This window comes from Schistocerca cancellata, chromosome 8 (genome assembly GCF_023864275.1).
Source record: "Schistocerca cancellata isolate TAMUIC-IGC-003103 chromosome 8, iqSchCanc2.1, whole genome shotgun sequence".
Classification (NCBI taxonomy): domain Eukaryota; kingdom Metazoa; phylum Arthropoda; class Insecta; order Orthoptera; family Acrididae; genus Schistocerca; species Schistocerca cancellata.
Window position 1 is genome coordinate 590,179,409 of NC_064633.1, and position 12,157 is coordinate 590,191,565.

Genomic DNA, 12,157 nt, shown 5'->3' on the forward strand with positions numbered 1-12,157 from the left:
TCTGAAATGTAACGTCCACTGTTCAAAGTGCCGTCAATGTGAACAGGAGGTGACCGAGACATGTAACCATTGGCATCCCCATACCATCACGCCATGTGATGACGAATACACACTTCCAGTGTGCGTTCACCTCGATGTCGTCAAACACGAATGCGACCATCATGATGGTGTAAAGAGAACCTGGATTCATCCGAAAAAATGACGTTTTGCCATTCGTGCACAGAGGTTCGTCGTTGAGTACCCTATCGCAGTCGCTCCCGTGTGTGATGCAGCGTCAAGGGTAACCGCAGCCATGGTCTCCGAGCTGATAGTCCACGCTCCTGCAAACGTCGTCGAACTGTTCGTGCAGATGGTTGTTGTCTTGCAAACGTCCGCATCTGTTGACTCAGGGATCGATACGTCGCTGCACAATCCGTTACAGCCATGCGAATAAGATGCCTGTCATCTCGGCTGCTAGTGATACGAGGCTGTTGGGATCCGGTCAACTGCTGTTTGTGTATGAGAAATTGGTTGGAAACTTTCCTCATGTCAGCATGTTGCAGCTGTCGCCACCGGCGCCAACCTTGTGTGTATGCTCTAAAAAGCTGATCATTTGCATATCACAGCATCTTCTTCCTGTCGGTTAAATTTCGCGTCTGTAGCACGTCATCTTCGTTGTGTAGCAATTTTAATGGCTAGTAGTGTACCAAGGGCATATCATCTTCTTCTTCGTTGGTAAGTCCCATCGTACGCTCTCGACCTACTGCGCGGACGGTCACACACTAACTGTCTAGCAAGTCGCAATACACTCAAGGAACACACAAGTCACTGCAAACAAACATAACAACGCAACATCGAACCATGCAACTACTCAGGTTGGATGGCACAAACAAGTGTCGGTGTGCCAGCCGGTGGGGCCGAGCGATTCTAGGCGCTGCAGTCTGGAACAGCGCGACCGCTACGGTCGCAGGTTCGGATCCTGCCTCGGGCATGGATGTGTGTGAGTTCCTTAGATTAGTTACATTTAAGTAGTTCTAAGTTCTAGGGGACTTATGACCTCTCATGTTAAGTCCCATAGTGCTCAGAGCCATTTGAATCATTTTGAACTGACGGGGAAAAACACAGACGGTCTCTGAGACATCCTACAAACATTCAACAGAATTCACGAGAATATTCAATTCTCCTGTGAGCAGCAGATAAATAACGTCATTAACTTTCTTGATTTAACAATATGCAAGAAAGATGACAACTATATCCTCCAAACTGACAGGATACCAACCACCGTACATATGAACATACATGCTTCCTTCTGCCACACCAACGTTCACAAGCTAGCAGCACCTCGCTCAATGATTTATAGAGGTCTAAATTAGCCCACTGAGTGTAGAGATCCCCCAGAATGAAACAAAAATCATAAAGCAAATAGCTGCAGCTAATGGGTGTAAACCCACATCATAGACAATTAAATTAAAAAACAAAGGATAAAATGAACAAAATGATCACCAAGAACAACGAAAATACAAATACAACATGCATCCCCTTCCTCGGTAAGACCTCCTAAAAACCTGCCAGTATCTCCAAGAGACACAAAATAAGAATTGAATAGCAAAAAAAAAATTGACAAACATTACCCCATAACCTAAAAAGCAGTCACAATAAATTTTCATCATATACAGTGCAATATAATACATAGAATATGCCCAGCTCATTACATAGGTCAAATACGCCGTAACTTCCAGACAAGATTCAAAGAACAGGTCAATGCCTCCCTAACACACCACACAAATATACAACAACCTCCCACATAAAAGAGGCAGGAAATTTATTTGACAATGTAGAAAACAACCTTGAGGTTCTACAAACACTGAACAAAGGACACAGCGTGTGTCTATATGAAAAACTAGAAATCTGTCTACACAAGAAACTTGGGGGACAACTCTGAACGACAGTATTGAAATGGGCTCTATCTACTTTGTCAAAACCTTTGACAAAGTACTTAAAGCAGTCTAATAATTTACAATTTCAATACACAGCAATTACTGTAACCACTCTCATTTATTTCCCAATAATTTCAACCCACAATATATGTGTATGGCCTGTTGTAATCTTCTTATACATAAGGAATTAATATAATAATTCAGTTGTGCACTTGTCCATATTTTGGTGCAGCCCATTCATGCTGCAGCCAATTCATATTTTTTTAAATGCAAGAAAAACGTTTATGTATATACAGGGTGAAAAGTATGTAAACAGACAAACTCTGGGAGGTTGTAGGGGACATCAAAACAAAAAATTTTCCAAAATGTCATTTTCTCCTATGAGGATTATTTAAACTGGTGAGGCCATATTACGCTCTTCAGTTGTTAGAGGCCGTATTACGATCTTCAGTAGTTAGAGGGCGTATTACGCTCCTCAATTGTTGGCAACTGCTGTCCACCAGTGTAGTAGTGCATTGTCTCTGTTTACTAATGGAGCGATACACCTGGAGTGAGTACACTGATATGTTTGGTGCGTACAACATAGCGCACCACAACGGACGAGCTGCACAGCGGGTTTATCAACAACAATATCCTAATCGCCGTATCCCGCATCATACGATCTTTGCTGCTGTGTACCAACGTCTGCGAGAGACCGGGTCATTTAGCAGATTACCTGGACAGGGACGCCGAATTGTTACGTCCATTTCACTTACAGCGTGTCCACAACCTGGAACCAGTTGACTATCCACCCAGAGCACAGTTTTCGCAGTGGTACCTGGAACAGTGTGAAATGCATCCTACATTTCCATCCTCTGTGTTGTTTACCGATGAAGCAACGTTCGGGCGTGATCGAGTCTTCAACATGCACAATTCGCACGCCACTGTTACTAGCGCTCTTCAAGTGCGGTTCTTCGTTAATGTGTGGGTCTGTGTGGTTGGGGACAGTTTAATTGGGCTGTATCTGCTATCTAGGCCATTAAATGGCAGGCACTACTACAATTTTCTCGCCAGAGAATTGCCAGAATTGCTGGAAGACGTCCCGCTCCCTACAAGACAACGCATGTGGTTCCAACATGACGGAGCGCCAGCACATTTCAGTCGTCGTGTGCGTCGATTACTGGACCGACGGTTCCCAGAAACGTGGATTGGCAGAGGTGGTCCTGTACCATGGCCTGCTCGATCCCCAGATATTTCCCCTCTGGACCTTTTTGTTTGGGGAGAGATGCGCAACCTTGTTTACGCAACTCCTGTTGCATCAGAAGAGGATCTGGTTGCTCGGATAGTAACAGCAGCAGGAACAATTCAAGATACTCCTGGGGATTTTGCCCGTGTCAGACAGAACATGATCCGACGGTTTAACCTTTGTTTACGTGCCAATGGTGCCATTTTTGAAAATCTACTGTAACTGAAATTGGGTTGTGTAATGAGTTGTCTCTTGGTCATAAGAAAATGGAAAAGTGTTTGTTGGTTTAATTAATTTGCCGCCAAAGAGATCTTTCTCTACCGCTTTAAATACTCCTCATAGGAAAAAACGACATTCGGGAAAATATTTTTTTTATGTCCCCTACAACCTCCCAGAGTTTGTCGATTTAAATACTTTTCACCCTGTATAATGTAACACCTAATATAATGCCTGAATTGTGCTCATGTCCATGTTTTGGTTCAGCCCATTAACATTTTTATATAAAAGAAAAACTTGTTTATGTAGATAATCATTTAATCTTTTATCCTGGTACCCAATTTAGGTGTCCGCAGATCGTGGTCGTGCGGTAGCGTTCTCGCTTCCCACGCCCGGGTTCCCGGGTTCGATTCCCGGCGATGTCAGGGATTTTCTCTGCCTCGTGATGACTGGGTGTTGTGTGCTGTCCTTAGGTTAGTTAGGTTTAAGTAGTTCTAAGTTCTAGGGGACTGATGACCATAGATGTTAAGTCCCATAGTGATCAGAGCCATTTGAACCATTTGAACCCAATTTAGGTAATCGTATCTGTAACACGTGCAACATCTCTGACGTGGCAGTGTAAACATAATGTACAGTGAGCGGACATACAACAAGTAGCAGCATGCAAGCTTCTTACGAATCTGCCGCAGTTGTGATTACAATTCACTGTCAGAAATTCATGTTTCTTAATATCAAATTTGCCTTTTTAAATAAGCAAATTTTAACATTAGCAACGTAACCTAGACTGCCTTTGTTCTGAGTATGTACGTTTTACCATTACCAGATATGTAAAAAAAAACAACTCTCCAACTGAATATGTTGGCGCGAACCATCGAAACGTATTGTGGCAAAATAAATAAGCTACTGACGCAAAAATGTCTCTTACCAGTATTTATCAACAGTCATAGCCCTCATAATGGCGCCCATTATGGACGAAATATTCAGCAAGTGTATTACCGCATTAAAAATGTAGGATGTTATTTTAAAAAGACTTACTGCTTTTCACATCTAAGAAAAGAACAAAGTTACACATATTTTTAATGTTCTCGCCAAAAATCAGGCCTAACTGCACTTTAACGTGCAGCAATGAAGCAGGCTGTACACTGACATGTTCCACCGTCTTATATCTCTGACATAGAAGTCACGTCAATTAGGAATAAATAATTGGCTAATTTACTATTACAGTGAACACGTTAGACATTTAAGTTTACTTTACAGAGGGAATGTTACGTTATAAATTATTTCATTATCTGTCAACGATCGCCCAATCTGTTAACAGCAGAATAGTGACATAAATTCCTTTGTTCTGATAGTTGTTAAAACGTTATGTATCTCGTAATTTATTTCTTACGTGTAGTTCTCTCGTACAAATACTTCGTAAAACTTACGTACAGTGACATAGCGTATGTAATAAAACATTAAAAAATGTGTAAATTTCGCATTGTAGGCTTTGTTTTTTACAGGTATGTTATTCAGTATTCGTTCTATTATCACTGTAGCTGAATTTGACTTTTGATTTTCAGAGACACTAATCCGTTTGTTCTGTTTATGCTAGGAGAATCCCCGTGCATTAATTATGCAAAATAACGCTGATGATCTGCAATGCTCAACAACTCTCGGGAATTCGATTTACAGTTGATGAAGCATAATTGTGAACCATTATCCACGCATCATTTATAGCCACAGAAAGCCGTTGCAAAACAAGAGCAAAATGTAGCGTATTCTCTCGTTTGTGGCCATGTGCCAAAAAGTAGAGAAATCGAGCATTTGTTCCTTTCACGATACTGAAGATAGCACGTATCTGTGATAATCTTTAAGATATTATAGTGTTGTGTCCCTAATGACGTTTATTCTTTACAACATTTTGCTATATGCTTATAGAAACGTCAATTCTCTTAGGCAAATCCAGACCCATCAAGTCTAAAAGCAACCCTTGAAAGCGTTAGGTAAGTTTGCTACTTGTTTCCTGTCCACTCATTGACAACAACTCTGCCTTCTCTAAAGAAGAACCATATAAATCAGTTCACTTGCGGTGTAATATAGCCAAAACGCAAAACCATGACGTATCGGAAACTAAAATAAAACTTATGGCCTACGTGGTAAACTCTTCTAAGATACAAATAAATGCTTAGGATACACCTGTCTCCAACAAAACACAGTCTGTAATTATTTAGGGGACGACATCGTGTGCGAATACGGCGAAGACAACAAGAGATAGTTGCGTTTTTCGACGACGTTCAGCACAGTAAGAACAACACCGTCGAAAACCCTTTGTAATCGGACACACATGAAATTCCAGAAGGCAATGACAGCCCGAACTCCTCTATACGGCAACAACGTGCAAATCTCGAAGTCCAAAGACAGGCGCAGAATTCAAGCAATTGAAATGAAATTCATTGTATGTGGCTCCTACTGACAGCATCGCCTCCACAAAGAATACCTCATGTAGCGTTGCTCTTCGGGGGGTGAAAAGAAAAAGAATTATTATTTTATACTTTTTTAAAAATGTCGAAAAAGTGAATATTTTGGTGGGCCACTTGGCAACAGAATCAGGGATTGATTACGCTATTATAATAACATACGTTGAGCATTGAATACCTGAATAAGGGCAGCAGATTGATTTATTTGAGATCGTTCATAAGAAACATTATCATTTCTGTGTATTTTTATAGTCACGATGTAGTCATACCCGGAACAACACTAAAGGGCCAGAAGATTTATAGACTTGGAAAGAAATGCAACACAACACAATTTAAAAAAAGTTAATTCAGAAATAATAGGAAAACGATAATGTTCCTTCTGCCTCATGCTGCGTTTGGCCCATCAGCGTGATCGTAATTTCTGGCGATGAACTAACACAAAGTAATTATCATTCAAGTAAATGAGGAGATGGAAATCATCAAGGTTAATTTACTAAAATAAGCACACTTATCTTTAACACACGTTTTTTAATGCTACGTACCTTTTCATATTAAATTACAGTAGATGACCATTGTGGTTAAATACTTTATACATAACAGTCTAAATGTCCTCTTGATGCTGTCTGTTCGTAATTAGTTACAAGAAACTACATGTTTTCTGATTGGAAACATAACAATTAGCTTATTTACTGAATATTTTCACGTAAAATATAAAATACCGATGCGGAACGCAGCAAGTCCGCGTCCGCCTTTCATGGAATACAAACAGTAAAAGGTGAGGTGCCCAATGCCACATTTGTCTTGAAAAAACAGAATTATTTTTTGTATCATTAATCGAAACATGTACATAGGGATTTACAGGCACCGTGCAAGAACGGCAAAGAGAAAGAATAATAGATTCTGTCGCTGCTATGCGATGGTTCATTTCTTTTACTTTACAATTGTTCGATAACTTTAGGCCATAACGCGTTTGCTGTTGAGCGTATATTGATGTTTGTGTGGTGAAAATTACTAATATTACACTCAGAAGAGAATTTGGACTCTGACAGTAGAATTTTATTTCCCTCTCTACGCCCGTTACCGTAAATAACATTGCGTAATAAAGTAAGTTCAGGTAAAGAATAAAATACTCTTTACTAAGTTTAAAATATGCAATCGAAAGTACCCAGTTAGTTGAGCAATTGGCATAGAAATCTAACAGCAAGTTCATTTTATTTATTATATCAATGCTAGCGGAACAGCAGAAGTCAAGTGGGTTTAAGAGAGAGGCAAGTTCGCGACTGTTCCGTAAGGCGGGAGGAGAGGAGGACGTCCAAGCGAGCACTGGGGACGCGGAATTGGTGCAAAATGTATCGTGTCGAGGCGCCAATGTGGCTTCCTCGAACCTTCTAGAAGGCTGTGTGGTGGATTTACTTCCGGGAAAACGAAACGTAAGACGCAGTTTGAACACAGGGGGATGAACTCGTCCACGTTTTGAAGAAGTTCAGACACGAAATAACTGTCCCGAAAAGGCACTTTTTCAATAATAAATATACGTAGTGAAATTCTCTCAGTTGTTGACCCGAGTGTGTATTGTCGTTGTCACTATTGATACAAATGAATGTATGTTAGTTGCGTTAGCTATGAAAACTGACGCATCTGACGCCGCAGCTGGAGAAAAGTTCACTTGTATGATTAGCCTTCCCCATTTTGAGACAGATCGTGACGAGTTTTGGCCGAAGCAGATGATGACGCCGGTGGCAGTCGCACCCCAGCAGAAGATGAATTAGTAGTTTTTTAGTGATTAATTTCAAAACTTTCAGAACCGGTGCGCACATCTTCAACCACGGCATCCCCGCTCCCCCCCCCCCCCCCCCCCCCCCTGTAATCCTACGGACGGTTTTAGAAATGTAATAGTGTGAAACGATATTTGTCGAACTGTTTAACGTGAATGGCTAGGAATAATCTATCTACATGAGACGTTGTCCTCGTCACATAACAGCAACTTCTCAGTCAAGAGCATGATGTTTCCTTATTTACAGGGAAATATAGTCCTTTATATGTGTTATCGATGTAATGTAGCTTTCATTTAAACCTAAAGAGAAGATTTAACACTTTTCGCAGATGATAATGCGGGAACATAGTCGGCAGTCTGCAGTCTGGTGAACCTGAAATTTGCTGAAATGCTGGAAAATGTGGGGTAATAACTAGTCGTAAGGACGTAGTTATTCTCTGAATACTGCGGTCGTATTTACACAAATTAGTATCCAGGCAGTAACGGTTGCCAACAGTAAAAATCGTCATCTGAAATTGATTCTGCAAATACAATGAGAGAGGCGACCTGTATTACAATTCGCAAGCTCCGACAAAATTCCTGTGTCCCGTGTTTCTAACTTTTTACGCCATTTGTACACGACTCACTCATATTTTGCACTAAATTTTTGCAGGAGACGTTACACCCCGCTCCCTTTTTCTCCTATCATAGCCATAACATCAGTAGCTTCGATTTTTGAAATCTTGTGATAAAAGTTCCAATGAAAAATAACTTTGTTACAAAATGCTGAAATACTGTTCTGCTATTGAGGTTTATGGAACATAATTTCATAATATTAAAACCACGATATCTAATATAGGCAACAGTTGACTACGCCTGTTCCTGTAACATTGTCACGTTGCTTACTACTTCTGCACTATACGCATCGCCACAAGTTGATGGTCTTCGTGGCTAAGATGTCATGTTCTGAACTGCTGCCAGCCACAACATTCCGGCGGGGAAGAGGCGTCACATGCCTTCTCCTTGAATCTTGGGAGATGCTTTTCATTCATTACACAATTCTCTCACTTTGTAGCAACTTTTACGAGCCACTCAACTGAACTGAAACTTTAGCACTGCTATTCCGACGGGAAATACTGTGGCTTTTGCATTCCCTATATGCTCGCATGTCGGATTTTTTTGTTTCCAAAATCTGTGAGATGAGAAAATTCGAGGGATTGGAGCTAATACAGAGGCTTACCTACAATCATTTTTCCCACACCACACGCTATTCGCGAGTGGAACGGGGAAGCGGGCACGCCTCCCCCCCCCCCTCCCCCGCCAACCGTCAAGGAATCTAGAGTACAAAGTTTTTATTCGTTCTCATACATTTCTAGGAGTGATTTTCATGATTATCCAAAACCTCTCGTTTAGACAGCGGCAGCATTACGTGGCTGGGCACTGTGAGACAGTGCTATGGCAGTTACCTTCATCTCTTTGAAAAATATAACACACACACACACACACACTCATTTATGAAGCAATGGCCTTATTCGCTTGTAAATCGGTTTGCCTTCGATAACAACGGGCGCGTCGCTGTTCTACAGTTTAAAAAAAGGCTGAACCAACACCCTTATATGCCTCACAATCCTTTATTGCCTTCTTGTAACTATTGTTGGCAAGTTGGCTACGAGGCGCTTCTCAACTGTTGTGGAATCAGATTACCCGCCACAGTTCTCTTAACGTAATCAACAATAGCAAAAAGCAGCGCTTCCTGGAGCATTTTTTGTTTTCATAGAACGCCATGTGCGGTACTGTGTGCACTCCGCTACACATTAAAATTTGTTGTCAGCATCGTCACTTTTGAGGTAGATGAGTCAAAGGCTCAATTTTACTTGTTAGTTTTGTTTATAGCCAACTTTCTTCTATCGTGTGATTATTTCCTGCTCCAAACTTTTCTTATTCGGTATCAATAAACGTTACTGTTATGTGAATAAATACATCTTTTCTAAATATTTTGCTGCTTTATTTTCTAGCTTGTTGACCGTTTTCTAGGATGCATGTCATATATAATCGTGAAAGGATATAATTTTGGGTCGTCACCCCCAAGAATGTGTCGCACCCATAACAATTTCAGTAATACAAAAAAGGTAATTATGAGTCATGTTTAGCTTTCGGCTATCAAACTGCTCTACCTATGATGATTGGGTCCCACACTCCGTGGATCGTAGGGGACGATTCGGGAGACCCGCACCGCCGACTAGGCAAGGTCCTAGCGGAAGTGGTTTGCCATTGTCTTCCTCCGACTTCAAAGTAGTAAAGGAGTTTTGCTATTTGGGGAGCAAAATAACTGATGATGGTCGAAGAAGACAGGATATAAGATGTACACTGGCAATGGCAAGGAAAGCGTTTCTGAAGAAGAGAAATTTGTTAACATCGAGTATAGATTTAAGTGTCAGGAAGTCGTTTTTGAAAGTATTTGTATGGAGTGTAGCCATGTACGGAAGTGAAACATGGACGATAAGCAGTTTGAACAAGAAGAGAAGCTTTCGAAATGTGGTGCTACGGAAAAATGCTGAAGATTAGATGGGTAGATCACATAACTAATGAGGAGGTACTGAATAGAATTGGGAGAAGAAGAGTTTCTGGAACAACTTGACTAGAAGAAAGGATCGGTTGGTAAGACATGTTCTGAGGCATCAAGGGATTACCAATTTAGTATTGGAGGGAGGCGTGGAGGATAAAAATCGTAGAGTGAGACCAAGAGATGAATACACTAAGCAGATTCAGAAGGATGTAGGCTGCAGTACGTACTGGGAGATGAAGCAGCTTGCACAGGATAGAGTAGCATGGAGAGCTGCATCAACCCAGTCTCAGGACTGAAGACCACAACAACAACGAGTCAAAGGCTCTATTTTTCTTGTTATTTTTGTTTATAGCCCACTTTCTTCTATCGTCTGATTATTTCCTGCTCCAAACTTTTCACATTCGGTATCAATAAACGTAACTGTTATGTGAATAAATACACGTTTTCTAAATATTTTGCTGTTTTATTTTCTAGCTTGTTAACCGTTTTCTTGGATGCATGTCAGATATAGTCGTAAAAGGATATAATGTTGGGTCGTCAGCCTCAAGAATGTGTCACATCCATAATAATTTCAATAATATAAGAAAGGTGATTATGAGTCATGCTTACCTTTCGGCTATCAAACTATTCTACCTATGATGATGAGGTCCCATACACCGAGGAGCGTAGTGGACGATACGGGAGACCTGCACATCCGACTAGGCAAGGTCCTAGCGGAGGTGGTTTGCCATTGCCTTCCTCCGACTCTACCTATAACAAAAATAAATATTGAGTGGATAACCATCAGTTCTCCGTGATATAACAGACTTCTTGTGTTACGCACAAAATTTATTTTTGCGCCATGACACGTCTCGAAACTGATCTAGTAATGAATATCAAATATGACAATTTACAGTCTTGCCTCTTCGCATCCCTTTGGAAAAATTTCTGCGAACTCCTGTGGTGCAGTATTAATCAATAAAGCACCTAGCGATGAATAACGATGAAGGTAATCCTAGCCCATTGAGTTACATATAATCCCAGCTTTCTGAAGTGTTAGGGAAGAAAAAAAAACGATGCGACATTGAAGATGGAGTTAGATGTTTAATAAATGCTTCAAATGTATTTTTTTTTTTTTTTTTTGCTCACTGACAATGCTAGAATGAAAAATATGTCTGACAGAGAGCATAATTGTTTTCAAATGCAGATTAGAGATGCTTCTCCTTAACAACAGTTCTTGTGCCATCGATAAATCTTTCTGTAGAGATAATTTATAATTCTTAGGGGAAGCGAAACTGTGAGCGACTATCATTCACCCATATAAATAGTATTTTTCATTTATTTCATTTTTAAAATTGTTTATAACTGTTCTGTGTTTGTTGCGTTGACAAGTTACACAACATGACGTTTGTCAAGTATCTTATGTATGGAACAAATAACCAACCAACAGATGTTATACTGTTTATTTGCAAAACATCTAGAGTCGCATCACACAACACCCTCGCTGCACATACAGTACTACACATAAACGCATTCGACTCTCATCAGGGCCAGTCCTACATCCCTACCGTCCATTATGGTGTTCGTGTCTTTGCATTTGTCTGTCTGGTTATCTTAGTGTATAATGAAGGAGAAGTTGACACTACACTCTGAGAATGTATCGCAGTATGATAAGGATGGTTTATTCTTTTAATCTTTACCGACATTATATTTTTTCTAAGCGTTGTTTTCCGTCATTTGAGCAGTCCATTACAATAGATTAGTTTCATTATGGTGGTAAGGTTTAGAAGTTTCTGAAACATGTTACTTTCCTGGGGAACCTTATTGTACGGTTCGTCCCTTGTTGGAAAATACTGAAATTATATTTTTGCTTAACTTTTATAAGTACATTTATGCTATCTCTCGCGGTTCTTCCATCATCACGATTGCAGACGTTAGTGTAAAATTTTATTATATTTTTTTCTAAAGTTTTATAACTTAAGGAGCAGTCAAATGAAAACGAGACACATGGAAACAAAGTAGGTAAACTGTTTATTACTTCGC